The sequence below is a fragment of the Dendrobates tinctorius genome, unplaced genomic scaffold, assembly GCF_039654945.1.
Source record: "Dendrobates tinctorius isolate UK_male_01 unplaced genomic scaffold, ASM3965494v1 ptg000046l, whole genome shotgun sequence".
NCBI classification, from domain to species: domain Eukaryota; kingdom Metazoa; phylum Chordata; class Amphibia; order Anura; family Dendrobatidae; genus Dendrobates; species Dendrobates tinctorius.
Genome location: NW_027361714.1, coordinates 20,639,615 through 20,663,697, shown reverse-complemented (window position 1 = coordinate 20,663,697; position 24,083 = coordinate 20,639,615). Strand labels below are relative to the sequence as shown.

Below are 24,083 nucleotides of genomic sequence, written 5' to 3'. Positions count from 1 at the left end.
TTAATGAGGTAACATGCCAAACTCTACTATACATCAAAAGAACATAAAATATAATAATAAAAAATACAAATTCTTGTTTTTCCATTGCAACTGGATAAATGTGAAATGTTCGCAAGAAACATTTTAGTCATAGGCCAAACACAATTCAGTGTACAGATGTCAAAAGATATTAGAATCCTGCGCCAGAAGCATGAAAGAGTACTAACAATCTAATTTTCAGTCTCAAAGTAAATAATTTCTCATAGAATATTCTTGTAATATCAATTAATTGATTCATAATTGTGGAGCCACATAGGGCTTGGACTAGACTATGATATAAAGTTGTTCACAGTTCGCACTATTTCTAAGCAACCTCAATGTTTTTCTTGGGTAGAAAAAGTTCATTTTTACAAGATTTCTTGTACTGTATATAGCATCGTAATAGCTTAAATGTCATGTTAATGTATTGATGATATTTATCATGAAATACAAGTTTCATCATGGAGCAGTAGAAGGAAATGTACCTTCTCTTTCAGGTGAACCTGCAGCATCATGTCTGTGTCTGCCTCTTTGTCTCACTAGTGCCTCTTTCCTTTCCTCTTTTTAAATTGTACTCTGACTAATGTTAACCAATGATTATGCGTTCATCTTCGATTGTTTTTCTCAGCTCAGATCGAGTCATGCAACAGGATAATGACCCAAAACACACAGCTAAAAACATCCAAGAATGGCTAAGAGGAAAACATTGGACTATTCAGAAGTGGCCTTCTATGAGCCCTGACCTAAATCCTATTGAGCATCTTTGGAAAGAGCTGAAACATGTCATCTGGAAAAGGCAACCTTCAAACATGAGACAACTGGAGGAGATTGCTCTTGATGAGTGGGCCAAAATACCTGTCGAGAGGAGCAGAAGTCTCATTGACAGTTACAGGAATTGTTTGATTGCAGTGATTGCCTCAAAAGGTTGTGCAACAAAATATTACGTTAAGGGTCCCATCATTTCTGTCCAGGCCCATTTCGTGAGTTTTATTTTTTTTTTAAATTCTGTGGAAGCATGGTTGAAAAGCAATGTCTGAGTTTCATTTGTTCATTTTTATAGATTTTTTATGTATTATTGCTTTGGTCAGATTCAAGTTATTTCTGTCACCATTGTGGGGTTTTCTGTCATTAAGCGAGGGGTACCAACAATTTTGACCACTTGCGTATATACTATACTATAGACTAGAGAGATAGAAAGATGTCAGTGACATATACTGTATAGTTAGTGCAGTGCGTGTGTAGATTAAAGTACATGTAAAAAAAATAAATACAAGAAAAAAAATGGAGTGGGATCCCCCTAATTTTTCTTAACCAGCTTAGGGAAAGTCAACAGCTGAGGGGATTATCACAGACGTGGTTTGTGGAACCACTGTGCCATGGACCGTGGAGAGCCCGGAGGGGCGTGACTAAGTGAAGCCTGGAGGGGTATGACTTAGTGAACACCTAACTGTTCACTAGAGCCTCTGATGGTGAGGTTAGACTTGGCTCTCAATGAATGCCAGGTGCTACTCCAGGACAGACCAACAGACGCACAGCAGCTGGACCCAGAGGACAGACTGGAGAGAGCAGCTGGCAGAGGTTGTTTTTGAATGCAGCAGACAGAGTTCACATGCAGAGAGCAGCAGAGTTCGCATCAGAGTGCAGCAGACAGAGTTTGCACCAGATTGCAGCAGAGTTCGTATCAGAGTGTAGCAGGCAGTGTTTGTATCAGAGTGTAGCAGGTAGGACCTGCACCAGAGTGCAGCAGGCAGGATTTGCAGGGACTGCTATGCAACCTTACACAACTTAGACTGCAAAACAGGAAGGTTGCTCAGGCACCTTTCCAGTGGAGAGGAAGCAATATATAGGGCAGAGATACGACGTGGTGCCAACATGGATGATATTTATAGTCTGGGAAGGGGGTAATAAACATGGAGCTTCCCAGACTATTAATCTCAGCTCAAAGCTGTCTACTTAGTCTTTACTGGTTATTTTAAAAGAGATGACTCTCCAAGAAAATGATGTGGGATCCCCCATATAATTAATAACCAGCAAAGGATAGGCAAACAGCTGCAGGCTGATATTAATATCCTAGGAAGGAGCCATTGATATTGACCCCCCTTCCATATTCTGTGCTCCCATTGGTGGAGCTGCTTCTTAGACCCACCTCTTACCTTTATCTACCTCACTATTCACTAGACATACAACATCTGTTTAACTCCTTTCCGCCATGCTTTTGAAGTGGGCTCTGGCAGTGAGCCCACATCTTAACTGGCACATGTCAGCATTTTTAAACAGCTGATATGTGCCCAGGAATCGCAATCCACCCGTGGCTATTAACCCCTTTAAATGCCGCTGTCAAACTCTGACCGCGACATTTAACATGAGCTTCTGGCAATCGTGCCAGAAATCCACCTATCGGTGACCCGTCACATGATCGTGGGTCACTGATGGGTTGCCATGAAATCAGAAGTCTCCTGCAAACCTCTATAGTTGTCACTGCCAAATTGCTATGAGCGCCGCCCGGTGGACAGCACTCATTGCAAGTCAGCAATTCTGCTACAAGTCAGCAATTCTGCTACATGCAAGCGATTTGATTATAGCCTGTATGTAGCAGAGCCAATCGGACAAGTGCAGCTACTAGTCTCCCATGGAGACTATTGAAGAATGTAAAACGTAAAAATAGGTTTAAAAAATATTAAAGAAATAAAAAATATATAAAAGTTCAAATCACCCTCATTTCACCCCATTCAAAATAAAACAAAAAAAATCAAACATACACATATTTGGTATTGCCACATTCAGAATTGCCCGATCTATCAATATAAAAAAAGAATTAACCTGATTGCTAAATGGCGTAACAAGAGAAAAATAAAAAATGCTAGAATTACAATTTTTTGGCCGCCGCAACATTGCATTAAAATGCAATAACGGGTGATCAAAAGATCGCATCTACACCAAAATGGTATCATTAAAAACGTCAGCTCAGCAGGCAAAAACAAGTCCACACGAAACTCAAGATCACGAAAAATTGAGACGCTATGGTATCGGAAAGTGGCGCAATTTTTTTTAACAAACTTTGGAATTTTTTTTCATCACTTAAATAAAAAAGAACCTAGACATGTTTAATGTCTATGAACTTGTAATGACCTGGAAAATCAAAATATTAGGTTAGTTTTAGCATTTAGTGAACAAGATGAAAAAAAAACACAAAAAACTGTGGGACTGCACTTTTTTTGCAGTTTCACTTGGATTTTCTTCCCGTTTTCGAGTCCACAACATGGTAAAACCAATGGTGTCGTTCAAAAGTACAACTCGCAAAAAACAAGCCCTCACATGGCTCTGGAATGAAGGGAAGCAAAAAATGAAAATGCAAAACCAAAAATACCTCTGGTCATTAAGGGGTCAAACCAGCGGTGGACTCTGCATTCAGCACTTCCTAGTTGACCCAGAGGATTAAATTCAATTTGGTATGTCTCTGTCTTCTCACTGAGGAACTTACTCCTGATGATCCACAGTGTATCCTTCTTACTTGGGATTTCCTTCTCCTTTATTTTCAGATATCTTTTCGATTGAACAATAGGGTATGTTATGTAATATAAATAGTATTTGAAGTAAATGATTCTTGAATGATATCTATCTTAAGATTATTTACTGAATTTTGAATCTAAGGCCAGTGTCACACTTGCGAGTTCAATGTGAGAAAGTCGCTCGAGTCTCTCGCCTCAATACCCAGCACTGCCGCCGGCACTCGGGACCAGAGTGTGCAGCTGCATGTCTTTCTATGCAGCTGAATGTTCCAGTTTGAACCGCCAGCGGCAGTGCTGGGTATTGAGGCAAGAGACTTGCGCGAGTTTCTCGCATTTCACTCGTAAGTGTGACCCTGGCCTAATACCATTGATACACCTGTTAATATCTATAATTTGTGAATTTTTTTGCTTTATTATGCAGGACAATTAGGAAGGTCCAAAGTAGATCAAAACTTTTGTGAATCATTATTGTTGAATTGCATATTAAATCATTTATTTAACCCCTTAACGACCAAGCCATTTTGTAGGTTAAAGACCAGGCCTTAATTTTGAAATCGGACCACTGTCACTTTATGTGGTTATAACTCTGGAACGCTTCAACGGATCCCACTGATTCTAAGAATATTTTTTCATGACATAATGTACTTCATGTTAGTGGTAAAATTTATTCGATATGACTTGCGTTTATTTATGAAAAAAATGGAAATATGGCAAAAAATTTTGCAATTTTCAAACTATTAATTTTTATGCCCTTAAATCAGAGAGATATGGCACAAAAATAGTTAATAAATAACATTTCCCACATGTCTGCTTTACATCAGCACAATTTTGGAGCCAAATTTTTTTTTTCTTAGGAAGTTATAAGGGTTAGAAGTTGACCAGCGATTTCTCATTTTTCCAACAAAATTTACAAAACCATTTTTTTTTAGGGACCACTTCACATTTGAAGTGAGTTTGGGGGGTCAATATAACAGAAAATGCCCAAAAGTGACACCATTCTAAAAACTGCACCCCTTAAGGTGTTCAAAACCACATTCAAGAAGTTTATTAACCGTTTAGGTACTTCAAAAGAATTGAAGCAATGTGGAAGGAAAAAATGAACATTTAACTTTTTTCCCAAAAAATTTTATTTGGACACAAATTGTTTTATTTTGTCAAGCGTTTCAGAAGAAAATGAACCACAATATTTGTTGTGCAATTTCTCCTGAGTACACCGATACCCCATGTGTGGAGGAAGACCAATCTTTAGGCGCATGGCAGAACTCAGAAGGGAAGGAGCATCATTTGAGATTTTGAATGTCAAACTGGCTGGAATCGAGAGCGGACGCCATGTCGCGTTTGGAGAGCCCCTGATGTACCTAAACAGTGGAAACCCCCAATAAGTGACCCCAGTTTGGAAACTAGACCCCCCAAGGAACTTATCTAAATGTGTGCTGAGCACTTTGAACCCCAAATGGCTTCACAGAAGGTTATAACGTAGAGCCGTAAAATTAAAAAATCATATTTTTTCCAAAAAAATGATCTTTTCACCCCCAATTTTTATTTTCCCAAGGGTAACTGGACCCCAAGAGTTATTGTGCAATTTGTCCTGAGTATGCTGATACCCCATATGTGGGGGTAAATTACTATTTGGGTGCATGGCAGAGCTCAGAAGGGAACGAGTGCCATTTTACTTTTTTGGCTGGAATTGAGATCAGACGCCATGTCACATTTGGAGAGCCCCTGGTTTGCCTAAACAGTGGAAACCCCCCACAAGTGACCCCATTTTGGAAACTAAACCCCCAAGGAGCTTATCTAGATGTGTGTTGAGCATTTTGAACCACCAAGTGCTTCACAGAAGTTTATAACTTAGAGCCATGAAAATAAAAAAATCTTTTTTTTCCACAAAATGATCTTTTTGCCCACAAATTTTTATTTTCACAAGGGTAACAGGAGAAAAAGGACCCCAAAAGTTGTGGGGCAATTTGTCCTGAGTACGCTGATACCCTATATGCGGGGTGGATCCACTGTTTGGGCACATGGCAGAGCTCAGAAGGGAAGGAGCGCAGTTTTGGAATGCAGACTTTGATGGAATGTTCTACGGGTGTCATGTTGCGTTTGCAGAGCCCCTGATGTGCCAAAACAGTAAAAAAAAAACCCCCACAAGTGACCCCATTTTGGAAATTAGACCCCCCCATTGAGCTTATCTAGATGTGTGGTGAGCACTCTCAACCCCCAAGTGCTTCACAGAAGTTTATAACGCAGAGCAGTGAAAATTAAAAAATCATATTTTTTTCCACAAAAATGATTTTCAATGAGCTATAATGGTTCCATATTTCGGCCCACAGAGTCATGTGTGGGCTTGATTTTTGCGGGAAGAGCTGCCGTTTTTATTGGTACCATTTTCGGGCACATAACGTTTTTTGATCGCTTTCTATTCTGATTTTCCTGTTCATTTTTTGAATGAACAAAAATTTAGGAATGCTTTTTTTTTCCCCCTCCATTCCGCATGTGGTAAAATTAGTATGGCAGCTTTATTCTTCGGGTCACTACAATTACAGTGATACGTCATTTATATCATTTTTTTATGTTTCGGTGTTTTTTACACAATAAAAAGTTTTATAGAAAAAATATTTTTACAACACTTTATTCTGCGAGCTATAACTTTTTTATTTTTTCGCTGATGATGCTGTATGGCGGCTCGTTTTTTGCATGACAAGATGATGTTTTCAGTGGTACCATGTTTATTTATATTCGTGTTTTTGGTCGCGTGTTATTGCACTTTTTCCAAGCGGTATGATGATACTGCTTGGAAAAAGTATAATTTGCTACTTTTTTTGTTTTTTTATGGCGTTCATTGAAGGGGTTAACTATGGTGACACTTGTATAGATGGGATTTTTGCGCACGTGCTGATACCAAACATATGTATTATTTTTGTTTATTTTTTACATAAAAATGTGTAATTTTTAGGGGATTTTTAGGGAATTTTTTATATTATTTTTTAATATTTTTTTTTTACAAAAATTTTTTTTTTTTTTACCTTGTCCCTTTATGGGACTTTCACTTTCGCTTTCACTTAAGGTATAATACATTACAATGCTCCAGCATTGTAATGCATTATACTTATGCTGAAAGCTGCTGACACACATGGTCTCACCAGCTCTCCGTAGGTAAATGACCCGGAGGTTGCCATGACACCTCCGGGTCATCATGGTACAGGTCGTGCCCTGCGATTACATCGCAGGGAGCCCCATACCCTCTGCCTCCCCCTCTGAACATTGCGATCATGCTCGATCGCAGCAGTGAGGGGGTTAACAGCCAGGGGCGGCGGGGGCACCACTCCTAGCTGTCAGTGCAGAAGCTCAGCCACTGCAGCGCTGAGCTCCTGCACTGATTGGTCAAGGAGAAGCTCAAATTTCAGCTTCTCCTGCTCATCACTGCTGTGTTTGGTCTTTCAGATTGACCGACCAATCACAGTGCTGTGGGTGCAGGGACCGACTGCAAGGGTCCCTGCCCCCCTTCCTGTGCTTCTCAGCTGTCATAGACAGCTGTCGGCACTGAACTGAAACTGCGTGTTTACACTCAGTGACAGTTCAAAGGCAGGACGTGCAGAGTCCGTCGTGGTGCGGTAAGTTACCTCCTGCCTTGACGGACTCTGCACGTCCATAGACATTAATGGGTTAATTTCATCTTCTTTGAGCGCCAAATTTCATTATTTATCATTGAAGGGGATTGGATCCTACTTGTGTAACATTATACAATAGTGCTGTGGTCATCTTGTTTCCCTCTCAGACTAAGAAAATTATCCCTCAGCCACCCTAGAAATGGTGCATCCATAAGATGACCCGGGTTCCTTGTCCATGAACTCTGGTGATCTTACTCACATCAGCGCTAGACACTGTAGGAGCATAATCACGCTCCTGTCTCAGTGTGTTAAGGGCTAGCTTGCTGAGCGCATCCTGCCACCACTCAACAAACTATCCAGATGTAGCAGAGCTAACAAAAGCATTAGTGGAAACGCAATCATTTACTGAACTGTGACCCAATTTTGCGAACTTTGAGGAAAAATGCTCAGGGAATCCAAACACGAATCTGAATGAACTAAATTCATGCCAAATTTGAGATTGGTGAATATTTTCTGAACAAGTTCTCTCATCTCTAGTGACCATTCTGGATATATTTTTGGGAGAGAAGAATACGTTTAGGGTATTCAGAGAGAGCTGAAGGGTATTTTTAAACCATGTGACCTCAGTCTTCAGGGAATGAAACCCAGCAGGTAGGAATAATTATGTCCCTCCTGCGAGGGGGTCCCTAGACCTGGATGTTTCTCACTGTCCCCACAAGTCCCAGAACGAGTTTTTTTGACACGTTCTTTGATGCTTTAGTGCTAATTTATGACTAACCTGACACAACTAACCAAAGGCCGGCAAAAAAGTTAAGAAAATCAGACACAAACCCCAGGACAAACACACCACAGAGCGAGGCTGCAACTGGCAATATTCTTATCATTGCCTGCCAGCTAAATAGCCAGGTTATCACCCTGAATAGGTGACACCTGGAGGAAACTCCTGAGGCCAGGCCAGATTGGACAGCTTGGCTGTCATTCAGAATACTGACATACCAGCACACACCTGCCTCAGATTTGGTGACTGGGCTGTCACTCACAATACTGACAGCCCAGCACACCCTTGATCCTATAGGGCAGCTGAGCTATTATTAACAGCATCCTTAGGACACGGTGAGTGGTAGAATATTGACATCTACAATGCTCTGTACAAAATCTAATAGCTAGATACATATAGTTTTTGTTGTAAGATAAAGTTTAGCTACAAACATAATTTCATTAAACTTTACAAGACAGATTATGTGGGGTTATATATATATTTTTTTTTGAGATTTGTGAAAACTGGTTAAAGACCGTAGCTATTATAAGCCTTTTATCTTTTGGAGAATAATAGTGGCAAACAAAATGTTCTTGCCATTAAGGTCAGTTATAAATTGAACAAAACAAGCCATCAAATTTCTATTGTTACATAACATATTCTGGTCTGTAACTTTTGTGAAATAACATTATTGTGCTCATTCTTGATGATGAAAGGGTAAAGGTTCCAGTTAAGCTCTTCAACAAGGTTCATTTTTGCATTAGACTGAACATTAGTTCCTCACTGAGTGACATCTTGGTTTATAGGGTAGACATTCAGCACTGTTATCTCAGTTATGGGTGCTGTTATCCAAATGTATTTATTTAACCCCTTACCTACAAATGACGTAATATTCCGTCCATGTGACCATGGACCTAATTACCATGGACGGAATATTACGTCATCGCGATCAGCGGCGCCCACGTGGTGAGCGCCGCTGATCGCGGCCGAGTGTCAGCTAATTATCATAGCTGACACCCGGCACAATGTGTCAGGGGCGGTCACGGACTGCCCCCGACACGTTAACCCCTTGCACACCGCGATCAAACACGATCGCGGTGTACCGGGGGTTAAAGGGAAGCATCGGCAGGGAGGGGGCTCCCTCCTTGCTTCCCTGAGCCCCCCACGGCAGCGCAATGTGCAGCGCTGCTGCGGGGGACTCCTTTCCTCCAGGCCCCCGGATCCAATATGGCGACGGGGACCTTCGGGGGCCTGCAGGAAGCTGGCTTCCTCAGTGCCTGCAAAGCGCAGGCATGAGGAAGCCTGTGCAGTGCCTGTGACAGATCGCTGATCTGTCACAGTGATCTGTGACGTGACAGATCAGCGATCTGTCACAGGACAGTGATGTCCCACCTGGGACATTGTAATAAAGTAAAAAAAAATTAAAAAAAAGTGTAAAAATAATTTTAAAAAAATCGCCAAATAAATAAAAAAAAATATTCCCCAATAAATTCATTTTTTGGAAATAAAAAAACCCCAAAACAATAAAAGTACACATATTTGGTATCGCCGCGTCCGTAACGACCCGCCCTATAAAACTGTCCCAATAGTTAACCCCTTAAGCGAACCCCTTAAAAAATAAAAATAAAAAACGAAGCAAAAAATAATGATTTATTATCATACCGCCGAACAAAAAGTGCAATAACGCGCGATCAAAAAGACGCATATAAATATCCATGGTACCGCTGAAAACGTCATCTTGTCCCGCAAAAAACGAGCCATGATACAGCATCATCAGTGAAAAATTAAAAAAGTTATAGCTCGCAGAATAAAGTGATGCAAAAATAATTATTTTTTATATAAAATTGTTTTCATTGCATAAAAGCGCCAAAACATAAAAAACGACCTAAATGAGGTATCGCTGTAACCGTACTGACCCGAAAAATAAAACCGCCTTATAAATTTTACCGTACCCAGAACGGCGTAAACGCACCACCCAAAAGAAATTCATGAAACGCTGGTTTTTGTAAATTCTGCGTCCCAAAAAATGAAATAAAAAGCGATCAAAAAATGTCACATGCCCGATCATGATACCAATAAAAGCGTCAACTCGTCCCGCAAAAAATAAGACCTCACATGACTCGGTGGGTCAAAATATGGAAAAATTATAGCTCTCAATATGTGGTGATGCAAAAACTATTTTTACAATAAAAAGCGTCTTTTAGCGTGCGACAGCTGTCAAACATAAAAACCGCCATAAATAGTAAATCAAACCCCCCGTTATCACCCACTTAGTTAGGGAAAAATAATAAAATTAAAAAAATGTATTTATTTCCATTTTCCCATTAGGGTTAGGGCTAGGGTTAGGGTTAGGGCTAGGGTTAGGGCTAGGGTTAGGGCTAGGGTTAGTGTTAGGGCTAGGGTTAGGGATAGGGCTAGGGTTAGGGTTAGGGCTAGGGTTAGGGCTAGGGTTAGGGTTTGAATTGGGGGTTTCCACTATTTGCGCACATCAGGTGCTCTCCAAACGCAACATGGCATATGATCTCAATTCCAGCCAATTCTGCGTTGAAAAAGTCAAATGGTGCTCCTTCCCTTCCAAGCTCTGCCATGCACCCAAACAGTGTTTTACCCCCTCATATGGGGTATCAGCCTACTCAGGACAATTTGCAAAACAACTTTTGGGGTCCTATTTCTCCTGTTGCCCTTAGAAAAATAAAAATTTGGGGGCAAAAATATCATTTTTGTGGCAAAAAATGTTTTTGTTATTTTCATGCCTGGGCGTTATAAACTTCTGTGAAGCACTTAGGGGTTCAAAGTTCTCACCACACATCTAGATAAGTTCCTTGGGGGGTCTAGTTTCCAAAATGGGGTCATTTGTGGAGGGTTTCCACTGTTTTGGTACATCAGGGGCTTTCCAAACGCGACATGGTGTCTGATCTCAATTCCAGCCAAAAAAGTCAAATGGCGCTGCTTGCCTTCCGAGCTCTGCCATGTGCCAAAATAGTCATTTACACCCACATATGGGGTATCAGCGTACTCAGGACAAATTGCACAATAACTTTTAGGGTCCTGTTACCCTTGGGAAAATAAAAATTGGGGGTGAAAAGATCATTTTGTGGAAAAAATATGATTTTTTAATTGTACCGCTGTACATTATAAACTTCTGTGAAGCCCTTGTGGGTTCAAAGTTCTCACCACATATCTAGATAAGTTCCTTAGGGGGTCTAGTTTCAAAAATGGGGTCACTTGTGGGGGTTTCCACTGTTTAGATACATCAGGGGCTCTCCAAATGCGACATGGCGTCCGATCAGAATTCCAGCCAATTTTGCATTGAAAAAGTCAAACGGCGCTCCTTCCCTTCCGAGCTCTGCCATGCACCGAAACAGTGGTTCCCCCCCACATATCAGGTATCAGCGTGCTCAGGACAAATTGCACAATAATTTTTGCAGTCCAATTTCTCCTGTTACACTTGGCAAAATAAAAAAAATTGAACCTGAAGTAATTTTTTTTGTGAAAAAAAGTTAAATGTTAATTTTTTTTAAATATTCAAAAATTTCCTGTGACGCACCTGAAGGGTTAATAAACTCCTTGAATGTGGTTTTAAGCACCTTAAGGGGTGCAGTTTTTAGAATGGTGTCACTTTTGGGTATTTTCTATCATATAGACCCCTCAAAGTGGCTTCAAATGTGATGTGGTCCGTAAAAATAAAATGGTGTTGCAAAAATGAGAGCTCGCTGGTCAACTTTTAACCCTTATATCTTACTAACAAATAAAAATTTTGGTTCCAAAATTGTGCTGATGTAAAGTAAACATGTGGCAAATGTTACTTATTAACTTTTTTGTGTGCCATATCTCTGTGATTTAAGGGCATAAAAATTCAAAGTTGGAAAATTGCGGAATTTTCAAAATTTATGCCAAATTTCTGTTTTTCTCATAAATAAATGCAAGTTATATGAATGAAATTTTACCACTAACATGAAGTACAATATGTCACGAGAAAACAATGTCAGAATCACCGGGATCCACGGAAGCGTTTCAGAGTTATGACCTCATAAAGGGACAGTGGTCAGAATTGTAAAAATTGGCCCGGTAGTTAACGTGCAAACCACCCTTGGTAGTGAAGGGGTTAAAGAGTAATGGCCCATATAGAGAAGCCAATTATTGTTGATCACACTAGTAACGTTTGTTCCTGATTTTTTACCCATCTAAGAAGGTCAGCACTCATAAGACAAATGAGCAAAATTCTTGTTTGTTAAAATGCAATGATTTTTAGGGATGAATTAAAATTGTAGTCTTCGTAGCACAGCACCCCGTGAAAATAGGTGATGTGCTACCAATAACATGATAGTATTGGGAAACCGAATGATCATATTAAGTGATCGTATTTTTCAGACTATAACATGCACTTAGGTTTAAGAGGAGGAAATTAGAAAAAAATTGAAGCAAAAAATGTAGTCAATTCAGTACTAATATATTCCATCCTGGTATGCATGACCCCCTCATTCCTATCCTGGTATACATTGCTCCCCTCATCCCTATCCTGGTATGTATGGTACCCCTCATCCTCATCCTCATCCTGGTATGCATGGCTCCTTCATCTCCATCCTGGTATGCATGGCTGCCTCAACCCTATCCTGTTATGCATGGCCCCATCATCCCTATCCTGGTATGTATGGCTCCCTCATCCCTATCCTGGTAAGCACGGCTCCTTCATCCCCATCCTGGTGTACATGGCCCTCATCTCCATACTGGTATGCATGGCCCTCATCCCTAGCCTGGTATATATGGTCCCCTCATCCCCATCCTGGTATGCATGACCCCCTCATTCCTATCCTGGTATGCATGGCCCTCTCATCCGTATCCAAGTATATATGGTCCCCTCATGCCTATCCTGGTATGCATGGCTTCCTCATCCCCATCCTGGTATGCATGACCCCCTCATTCCTATCCTGGTATGCATGACCCTCTCATCCGTATCCAGGTATACATGGCCTCCTCATCCTCATCCTGGTATGCATGGCTCCTTCATCCCTATAAGCCTGATATGCATTGCCCTCATCCCCATCATGGTATGCATGGCTGCCTCATCCCTATTCTGTTATGCATGGCCCCTGGTATGCATGCTGATTGACTTGTATATATCTGATTGGTGGTCACTTAGATCGACCCATCTAAATGAGTCATAACACTCTCTGGGCAAGTGAAAATAAGAAACTTTCTTTTGTATCTTATCAGATAAAAATGATCCTTTCTTGTCAAGAAGTAATCATTCACTCCCAATTCACAGACAAAATCTGAGAATAGATAATGAATACAGTGAATACAGATTTTCACATTAATGTGCATTAGATGACAGATGTTTATAAAACTCCATGGAGAGTAGAAAGGGGGAGGAGGTAGATAAAAGGACGCAGAGGCATAGATCAAGGTCACCTCAAACAGCAGTAAAGATATGTTCACACTGTCTTTTTGCAATGGTCAAAAAACTTTTCTAAACAGGAGATGCTTCAGGACTCGTTCCCTTTCTCTGGAGTTTCGTAAACTTGAAGAATTTTTTGTTAGCAAATTTTGGTTGCTTCCTGATTGCTATGATCACCAACGGTTTTATTTAGCATTGTCAGCAATTTTTGAGCGTCTTATTATTGATGTTTTAACATATTTTTTAAATCTATTTTGAATTAATTAAAAAATGAGAAAACAATAGCATTTTTTGAAGTGAAAACTCTAAAAACGACCAGTCATCTTCCGAGTGTCTTTTTAGTTATAAAATAGTTAGTGTATTCTAAGTGGAAAACGCCAGAAGAATGTACATAACTACTTTTAAAACCTTGGCGTCTATGATAGCCTAAAGAGTTTTAAAGATACTCAAAGGCTTAAGCTTATGAACAGTAAGCCATTTTTACATTTAAATGACCTGGGCAATTTTTTTCATTATTTTTTTTCTGCCATTTTTTGAGCAGTCTACCTCAACAAATGACAGAAATAGAAAAAGCGTGAAAATATTCTTAAACTTTCTTTATGGGGACCCACATTTGTAACAATATAACATTTCTATCTATTTCTTCTCCTTCTGTTGGGTCTTCATCCACTTTAAGGAAAAGTATTTGATAATTACATTTTATATATTGCGTTAAAGCCAAATGCTTTCAATGCTGAATCACTGATGCATAACAATCAACATATTTAGAACAAGAAATTGAAGTATACAGATATTTCCATTAAAAGGCAAGTAGTATCTTCAGCAAGATTTTTTTTTATCTCCTCAGTTCCATATCGACTGGGCCGAAAGTGTTGGCACCCTTGAAATTGGTACAGAAGATTAAGTATTTCTCACAGAAAATTATTGCAATTACACATGTTTTGCTATGTACGTTTAGTTCCTTTGTGTGTATTGGAACAACATGGCAAAACATGGTGAAAAAGGCAAATTGGACATAATTTCACACAACACCTCCAAAATGGGCAGGGCAAAATTGTTGGCACCCTCAACTAAATATTTAATTTCACACCCTTTGGAATAAATAACAGCAATCAATCGCTTCCTGATACCATGAACAAGCTTCTGGAATTTTGGACCACTCACTAAATATTTGATTTCATACCCTTTGGAATAAATAACTGCAATCAATCGCTTCCTGATACCATGAACAAGCTTCTGGAATTTTGGACCACTCTTCTTTTGAAAACTGTTTTAGGTCTCTCCTATTTGAAAGGTGCCTTCTCCCAGCATCAGTTTTAAAATCTTTCCACAGGTATTCAATGGGATTTAGATCCAAGCTCATTGCTTCTTCAGAACACTTCCAGCATTTTGTTTTCATCCATTTCTGGGTGCTTCTTGATGTGTTTGGGGGTCATTAACCTGCTGGAAGACCCATGACCTAGGATACATGCCCAGCTTTCTGACACTGGGCACTACATTACAGCCCAAATTTGTTTGGTAATATTTAGATTTAATGATGCCTTGCACACAGTCAAGGCCCCCAATGCCAGAGGCAGCAAAAAAATCTTTGAACTTCCACCATATGTGACTGTAGGTACTGTGTTCTTTTCTTTGCAGGCCTCATTCCATTTTCTGTAAACAGTAGAATGATGTGATTTAACAAAAAGCTCTATCTTGCTCTCATCTATCTTTAAGATGCTTTCCCAGAAGGATTTTGGCCCACATACATTTTGTCAAACAGCAGTCTAGATTTTTTGTGTCTCTATGTAAGCAGTGGTGTCCTCCGAGGTCTGCTACCATAGCGTTTAATTTAATTCAAATGTCGTCGGATAGTTTGTCCTGACACTGATGCACCCTGAGCCTGCAGGACAGCTTGAATTTCTTTGGAACTTGATTGAGGCTCCTTATCCATCATCTGTACTATTCTGCCTTGCAACCTTTCAATTTTTTTTGCCGACTAAGTTCAGGGAGATTAGCAACAGTGCAATGAATTGTAAACTTCTTGATTAAGTTGCCCACAGTGGACTAAGGAACATGAAGATCTCTGTAGATGGGATGGAGGCTTGAGATTGTGGATATGTTTCAGTAATTTTGGTTCTTATGTCCTAAGACAGTACTCTTCTCATTTTTCTTTTCTCCATTCCTAGTGTAGCACACATAGACACACAATGCAAAGATTGAGTCAACTTCTATCCTTTTTATCTGGTTTCAGATGTGATTTTCATGCTGCTCACATCTGTTACTTGCTAAAGGTGAGTTTGAGTGAGCATCACATGTTTGAAACAGAGTTGCATACCCACAATTTTGGACCACCCATTTTACAATTTTGGATCACCCATTTTTGGGAGTTTGTGATAACTTATGTCTAATTTGCCTGTTTGGCAGCACTCCGGATGTGATATAGTGAAAAAAACTGTGGTCTTTATACCCATATATGTGCTATTTATTTACCTCTGAGAGAAGGATAACATAGAGGATGGATCTTTTCTGTGCTGCCGAAGACACCAATAATAGTTTCCATAAATTATGAAGAAAGGAATCTAGCAGATCATGTATGAAGAATTGCTGTTCTTAATTTTCAGTGCATTTCAAAGTTCACAGACTTCTTGATCAGGACAATTACTTCTCCTGATTTTGGCTTACAAATACTGATGTAAAATATTGACCTAATACTGAATGTGTGAACATGGTCTAAGGGTCCCATTACATGTAGCAATGCACCAGTGATCCCAACAACGATACGACCCGGTCAGGATCTCTGCTGCATTGCTAAATGGTGGCTAGTGAGCTGCCAAACAGGCAGATCTCTCCAGCGATGCAGCAGTGATACAGCGATCCATCGGGGGTCGCTGTTACCTGTCACACCGCAGCGATTCTGACGACTTCCACCTGCGTCCATGAGTTCTGCGACATCGCTAGCCGGCGCCGAACACAGCTATACATGCCGGCCAGCGGGACGCCAACGATGAAAAAATGGCCCAGGCCATTCGAGCACGATCAGTGATATCCAGCGGGGGGGCCGGTCGCAGGTACGTGTCACACAAAGCGAGATCGCAGGCGAGATTGCTGTTGCGTCACAAAATAGGTGACGTTTTAGCGAGATCGCTAGCGATCTCGCTATGTGAGAAAGGCCCTTTAGACTGATGGGAGGAGTGCTCAGCAGGCTATAGAGGCAGTCACTTTCATCAACTATATGCAACAAAGAAGCACAAACAGAGCAGCTCCTCCAGACAGAATGTAGTAAGTGTGAACATGTTTAAGTTGCAATGACTTTGGTAAATACGAATCACACTACATGCATTAAGGTATGTGCAGACATACAGTTGTGCTCAAAAGATTACATACCCCGGCAGAATTTTTGATTTATTGGCCTTTTTTCAGACAATATGGGTATGTTCCCACGGTCAGTAAACGCTGAGGGTTGGATGCTGCGTACATCCGCAGCATCAAACCCGCAGCATCCAGATGTTACAGCATAGTGAAAGGGATTTTAAGAAATCCCATCTCCACTATGCGTTCAGACATGTCCGCGGCATCCCTGCATAAACGGACATGAGGCGTCTTTCCAGTAAATTACCCTTAGGATTCAATTAGATTCGGTAAAACTGCATTATCTTTCTAGTCACATGCGTGGTAAGTGTGGGAACTCAGCTTACTACGCATGTGAACTAATTTAAATAAAGGTGTACCATGTGCCACAGTCAGAAGTTCGTGTCCACTGCAGTTCTCGCGATGAGCTCAGCTGACTGTAAGAACTGCTGTGCACGTGACTGCAGGGGACAGGGTTATCTCTGATCACTTGCCAAGTTCTCACGATCAGCTGACTGCAAAAACTACTATGCAAGTGACCGCCTGAGACCGAGTTGTCTCCGGTGATCATCTTCAAGCTCCGCTGCGTCTGGATATCAGACTGGATGGTGGCATAATGCCACTGTTGAGCCAAAGGCATCCAGATGTAGCAGAGCTGAACTGAAGTATGGTATACTGTTACTTGTTTATTTAATTTCTCTTACAGGAGAACGAGGGCGTCAGTGGAATAGGTGATGCAGTAAGTATGGTTTAATTGAGAATATTGAAGGAGTCTGTGTCATTACTTCAATTAAAAGAATTTATTCTGGCTGTTTCTTTGTTTACCATGTAACTATATGATTAGTAATGGAGAGGTGCCTTATAGACGCTTCTCCATTACTAAGCAGTGGGCTTGATGTCACCTGACAATAGAAAGATGATATCAACCCCACAAATATTACCCCACTTGCCACCGCTACAGGGCAAGTGGAATAAGGTGGGTTAAGTGCCACAATTAGCGCATCTTTGGATGTTTGATAATAAATGGCTTCACGCAACCACTAACCATGAGTGGAGAAAAAGTTTTGAAGTTACCATTCATATTCTCTGAAAAAAGTCCAAGAAAGCAAAAATTCTGCTGGGATATATAAACTTTAGTGCACAACTGTAGCTGAGCTCTCTTCCCATCAGTCTAAGGCTAAATTAACAAAATCTGTTTGCCCTGTATATATAATCTGTACAGCATCACTATGGCATTCATCTTTACACACCAGCAATGAATAAAATATAAAAGGATTCTTAGCACTGTATCAAAACCTTTCCAAGCTCTTTACTACAAACACAGCCTCAGGCCTCATTCAGACTCTGATTTTTCATGTATGCAAAAAAAATGGTGTCTTCAATGTTTCAACATTATCAGATTAGTGAGACAGTTTTCACCATCAATGTTTCATCAGCGATTTTTATGTATATGTAAATAAATTCCAAAAGTTTTCCTATCTATTGCAATGTTTCTCATGGACAACACAAGGGTTACACACTGATGTCAGCTGTGTGCTGTCCATGAGTTTCACAGACCTATTCATTTGTATGAGATATTTTCACAGTGCTGATAAAAACAGACTTGTCTCTGTGATTTGCTTTGCAGAAACAGTCCGCAAAAAAGCACAGATATGTTAAGAGCCATATTGACTATAATAGGTACATGTTAGGCTAGTATCATGCCATTAATATAAGAAAACTCATGGAAAGTGCAGTATAAAATTCACCTAAAAATCATAATTATGCACCCATGGAAAATATATAAAAGACAACTCGGACAAATAAGATAAAACAAACGAGAAAAAACCGAGGAAAATGTCCAATAATTAAAATTTCTTTATTTTATTATTTAACAGACAAATGTATACATTATATATATAATTAAAATAAATTAATAAGGGGAGGCCAATGCCAAAATAAAGGCACAGCCTGGGGACAGCTGTAAATACTTAGTAAAATGCACCCACTATGATAACATACAAAATCAAGTGAAAACAAATGATAAAAAATATATAATTAATGTATAATATATATATATATAAACATATATATCAAGTGCAAAACTACAGATGATAAGTGCAAGCAAGAAAGAACTGTGTAAAAAATAATAATAAAATAGAAATAGATATACACTGAAAAAAATAATAAATTAATAATAAATATATAACCACAAATAAAGTGCAATGTGATATAAAATAGTGAATAAAAAACGTGTACAAAAAAATCCCTGTATAAATATACATATACTGTATATACACATATATTTGAAACCAACTGCTGGGATAATTGATAATAAATAATAAATAAACTGCTGCACATAAAGTGCAGTGTTCCGCGGTGATGTATAAAAACAGCGCTTATAATATAAATATAATAAAAAATAAAAAATAATAATAAATAAATAAACTGCCGCACATAAAGTGCAATGTGCCGCGATAATGTAATAAAACAGCGCTTATAATATAAATATAATGAAAAAATAATAAAAGAATGTGAGCACAGTGTAGATACCTTTCAGCTGCTTCTGTCCCCAGGATGTGCCAGCCCCGACGCGCGTTTCGGTGTACCTTCATCAGGCATTGGCCTCCCCTTATTAATTTATTTTAATTATATATATAATGTATATATTTGTCTGTTAAATAATAAAATAAAGACATTTTAATTATTGGATATTTTCCTCGGTTTTTTCTCGTTTGTTTTATAGTATCATGCCAGCATATATTATCTCATCTGCCAAAATTGGACCGATTATGCTGATCAGACGCTGATCGAACCCATTTTCTCGGATGAGGAGAAGAAGGAAAAAACATTTCTCCATTCTGGAAGTTCATGAAAACTGTTTTCCATGGACTCATAGACTTGCATGGCTGAGTGCGATCTAATAACTGGATCTAAATCAGGCATGCTGCAATTTTTTTCCTTGGACCGGCCATCTTCCAGGAGAATGTAAGACGTGCACAGCACCATAGAATATCATTGGTCCAAGTGGGATTTGATGTGAAAGCCATGGATAGAATAAGTATATTAAAAATGAACATCTGACTGAGGTTTCAAGTAAGTTAACATGCCAATATGTATGATCTTCATCTTTATCAATGATTTAGATGAAGGAATTGAGGGTAAACTGATTAAATTTGCTGATGACACAAAGCTAGGAGGGATAGCTAATACTAGAGAAGAAAGAGAGAGGATTCAAAAAGATATAAATAAACTGGAGAAGTGGGCAGCAACTAACAGAATGTTTTTTAACAGGGAAAAATGCAAAGTACTACATCTGGGCAATAAAAATGAAAAAAGCATATACAGAATGGGAGGAATAAGCCTAAGCAACAGCACATGTGAAAAAGACTTGGGTATTCTAATAGATCACAGACTGAATATGAGTCAACAGTGTGATGCAGCAGCAAAAAAGGCAAATGCAATTCTAGGATGTATTAACAGAAACATACAGTCTAGATCACGTGAAGTCATTATTTCCCTCTACTCCTCTTTGGTTAGACCTCATCTGGAATATTGTGTCCAGTTTTGGGCACCACATTTTAAAAAAGACATCAACAAACTGGAGCAAGTTCAGAAAAGAGCAACCAGAATGGTGACCGGTCTGCAAAGGTTGCAGGATTTGGGATTGTTTAGTTTGCAAAAGAGAAGACTGAGAGGAGACTTAATAGCTGTCTACAAATATCTAAAGGGCTGTCACATTGTAGAAGGATCAACTTTATTCTCATTTGCACAAGGAAAGACTAGAAGCAATGGGATGAAACTGAATGGGAGGAGACACAGATTAGATATTAGAAAAAAACTTTTTGACAGTTAGAGTGATCAATGAGTAGAACAAGCTGCCACGAGAAGTGGTGAGTTCTCCTTCAATGGAAGTCTTCAAACAGAGGCTAGACAGACATCTGACAGGGATGATTTAGCGAATCCTGCTTTGAGCAGGGGGTTGGACCAGATGGCCCAGGAGGTCCCTTCCAACTCTACGATTCTATGATTCTATGATTCTATGATTTAAAAAACCCAGCCGCTGATTAAGCTGAAAAAACTGCATTTTTTTTACTGATTTTCGCTATAAATTTCACATTTTACAATGTTTAAAATCCATTGAAAAATCATGGATTTGCTGTAAAATTTGAAATACCACTACAATATTATGTATATTTTTTATACGCTTTGACCTACCTTTATAACACCATAGTGTGTGTACAACTTATGTCTTGTCCTATTATATTTCTAAGAGTACTGCATTGGCACCATAAATTGTGCTATTACTTGGTGGCATCATAATATAAAAACAATCTGCTCTGCAGTGAATTCTGCTATCAGCATTTTTTTAATGAAATAAAGCATTTTTTTAAATAAAATTCAAATAAGTGTGTTCAATTTTGAATATAATTTTGTCACTTTACTATACTAACATTTGTAGGATAGCATGAATTAAACAAAAATATAAACATAATATTTCAAAAGAAACTTCATGCACTTTAATATATCACTCTTCAAAATAATGATACAGTGAATTGCAAATAAATATATTTACATTATTTTCTTTAAAAAAATATAATAGGGAAAAGGTGAAAACCTCCTGATCTGCTAAGGCTTTCTCCCCTAACGTCTTATGGTGATAGTGGCATCTCTGGGTATTTTTAGAAGAACAAGCGCAATGAATAATATATTTATTCATCGTGATTTGCAATTCAAGCAGTAGTGTTATGTCATTGTTTGCTGTGATCACTGAGCTTATAAACACTGGAGGTAGTAATTTGATTTCAATTGTGTTAACATCGCAGAAAACTCACTTTTGAACGTTTTCACGCCTTTGCAAATAAGCAGCATTGTTTTCAGTAATATTTTAACAAGCCTAATCATAGGCATTAACAAACTAATTCCTACTTATATTCTTAGTCAGTTATTTAGAAGCACAATTTTTCAGCAATTAACACTATAAGGTCAGCCTTCGACTAGAGATGAGTGTATCGGACTGCAGAGAATTTGCCTTGAGTAGAATTTCCTCTAGGTTGAATGTCCGTATGAATTCAAACACTTTGTGACTTGATTCGGAAGATCACAAGCAGAAAAAAAGTCCAATGCCATTTCATATACTGCTAAAGACTATGAGAATGGCAAATTATGTCACATGTGGCCACGCGGGCCTCACCATAATGAGTTGTAGATATAACATTATTTAGCACAGACATTCAGGGGGCTATCACAGCCATTATAAAAGATTAGCACCAGCCAGACCCAATGCTTTCTTACAAAGAAAAATAAGGAATAGCCAGCTCACCGACTTGTAGAGGGAGCACGGAGCACCATCCTGGTATGGCTTGATCCAATGCAAAAAATGAAGAAAGCCTAGCTCCTCATAATAAAACTTGGAATTTTATTCCATCATAGGTATAAGAACAAATATACAGCTCCTTTGGACTACATAAGTTCATCAGGCAGAGACATGAGAGACGCGTTTCGATCACTTGCGCGATCTCTATCAAAGCTTTGATAAAGATCGCACAAGCGATCGAAACACGTCGCTCATGTCTCTGCTTAATGAGCTGATGTACTCCAAAGGAGCTGTATATTTGTTCTTATACCTATGATGGAATAAAATTCCAAGTTTTATTATGAGGAGCTAGGCTTTCTTCGTTTTTTTCCAGTGCTTTCTTACCTGTGTTAGCATTAGGTCTGCAACAACTAGACAGCAGCAGCTACAATGTATTTGTCACGATGGACCAGATGATTTTTCGTCCATTTAAACATTCTGATGCACTTCAGCAAATAACGTCATACCGTTCAGCCAGGTCAAGTCTTACTTAGACTGTGTCCTTTCTTAGGCAGATACCCTAAGCCTTGATCCCACTGACTTCAGGGTCAGTAGATTTGACCATCGGCAAGAAGTAGCCCGGTTTGCTTTCAGTATACTGTCATGTCCGACAATGTCATGTCCGTAATGAAAGAAAGGAAATTAAGCTTGGCAGTTAGCTTTGCCACACCCAAGCAAACAAAGTTATCAACTACAAGCATAGAAAACCTTAGATTTGTCAAAGAGAATTAGGCATCAATCAATGCCAACTTTCATTCACCTACGACTGATGCCAATGATTAAATCGGCCAATCATTAAATTGTCCATACTGTCTGCCTGTCTGATTCCCCATTTCCTGTCTTCTACAATGTTCGTCTGCCTCCGATGTCAATGGTCAATGGGCCATTGTTATGATTGGGTTACCGAGGAGGAAAACAAGAGCACGCTAAGCCCCAGAAAACCAGAGAGGTTGGTAACTAAGCGGATTGCAGACCCCTGATCCTATCCACTCAACTAACAGTAGCCGTGGAGCGTACCTACAATGATCCTAGATGCCTCGACACAGCCGGAGAACTAAATAAGCCTAAAGCAAGAAAGGGGAAATCTAAACTGCCCCAGAGCAGACCCCAAAGGAATAGATGTCCCCCAAATGTATATTGTTGGTGAGACAAGATGAAAACTCAAACGCAGGTAGGAAAATAGACTGAGAAAACGATGGGGCCCACACTAACTAGACAGGACAGGAAAGGAATGACTCTGTCTGCAATCACGCAAAAAAACCTGCAAAAAATGCCCAACACGTCTGATAGAAAAATACTGAAGTCACTAGACTTCGCCCACTATATCAGCACTCTGGTATATTCTGAAAGCAGAGCAAAAAGAGGCCAATCTAATATGGGACAAAAACAAACTGGCACAAACAGTAACATAAGGATGGAAATTCAGCACATCCCCAGCTGGGGCTAGCTGACCACACAAAACTGAAATAGACAAAACCAAATCAAATGTGAACAATAGCAAAAGAACAATTATCTTGAGCATGCAGGGACTGAGCTGGAAAGTAAGACCTCAGGAGGCAGGAAAAATCACCAGCAGGGATAGAGGGAGTCCGCTGTCTTAAATCTAGTCAGAAACTCCAGATCTCCAGTCATCCTTCTCATTATCAGGTGGCAGGCCACTGTTAATTAGATCAGCTCCATTACCTCCGGTAACCACCAGAGGAAGCCTGGGAAGAGAACTCGCGACTAGAGTTGAGCGATACCGTCCGATACTTCAAAGTATCGTATCGGATGGTATCGGCCGATCTTTAAAAAAAGTATCGGTATCGCCGATTCCGATACCGGAAGTCCCATTCAAGTCTATGGGACTTCCGGTATCGGAATAAGAAAAACCCTTTCCTGCCCTTGTACAGCCTCTCTGGGGTCTGTACGGGCCTTTCGGGGGGCTGTGCCGGCCTGCCAGGGGGTCTGTGCAGGCTCCGGTGGTCTGTGCCGGCCTGCCGGGGGGCTGTGCCGGCCTGCCGGTGGTCTGTGCAGGCTCCGGTGGGCTGTGCCGGCCTGCCGGGGGGCTGTGCCGGCCTGTCGGGGGGCTGTGCAGGCTCCGGGGGGCTGTGCCGGCCTGCCGGGGGGCTGTGCCGGCCTGCCGGTGGTC

At 39.9% G+C, this 24,083-nt stretch overlaps 1 protein-coding gene across 1 annotated transcript in view; it reads right to left on the bottom strand.

The window, feature by feature from the left end:
- NKAIN2 (sodium/potassium transporting ATPase interacting 2) overlaps positions 1-24,083 on the bottom strand; it is a 1,580,095-nt gene that overhangs the window by 988,676 nt on the left and 567,336 nt on the right. The window lies entirely within an intron of this gene.